This window comes from Penaeus monodon, chromosome 30, assembly GCF_015228065.2.
Source record: "Penaeus monodon isolate SGIC_2016 chromosome 30, NSTDA_Pmon_1, whole genome shotgun sequence".
NCBI classification, from domain to species: domain Eukaryota; kingdom Metazoa; phylum Arthropoda; class Malacostraca; order Decapoda; family Penaeidae; genus Penaeus; species Penaeus monodon.
Genome location: NC_051415.1, coordinates 22,914,019 through 22,914,802, shown reverse-complemented (window position 1 = coordinate 22,914,802; position 784 = coordinate 22,914,019).

The following is a 784-nucleotide window of genomic DNA, read 5'->3' as shown; positions in this document are numbered from 1 at the left end:
GTTATCGCAGTCCTATTCTTGACTGAGGGCGGCTCGGGCAATTATCACTTTTATCTCTCCGTGATCACCGCCACGTCCGACACCGCCGGTATCAAGAGTGCAACCATTCTTATCTTCAACAATCTCTACGCCAACTCCCTCCACCTTCGCCACCACCGCCATCACGACCGAAAAAAATACAGTCACATCCACTCAGCACACTCAGTCCATCTCGTCCCTTGGTTTATCATCACCATTTCATCACCAGCAACACCTCCACGTCCATCACCCACATCCGCCATTGCCATCCATCACTTCCGTCCTACTTCCATCATGTCCAGATTTAGCGCCGCTACTTGATACCGCATATCCTCCTTCTTTATGTCCACCGCCTCGCCACCTCCATCACCCCGCCGCCTCCATCAGATCACTCTTTTTTTATCGTCGCCACAACCATTCCATCTCAATTACTCTCCACCGCCGCCATTCCGGATCGCCCTCGCCCCCTTCCCGCCCCGGCCGTGTTCTTGCTTCGTATTCCTCTACTCTCTCTAACTTTCTCTTTGTCATTTTTTCTTGTGTTTCTCTTTCTTTCTCTTTCTTTTTTTCCTTTTTTTTTCTTTTCATTACCCTGGTCCCATGGGGTCCTAGTTTCACGCTAATATGAATTAATCAGACCCCTTTTTATAACAGACAGAATAATTTATAATCACACTTGCAGCGCTTTTGGATTATATCTACAATATTTTGGACTATACCACAACTTGTTCGTAATCTCTATTTGACAAAACACACTTTTTGCGAT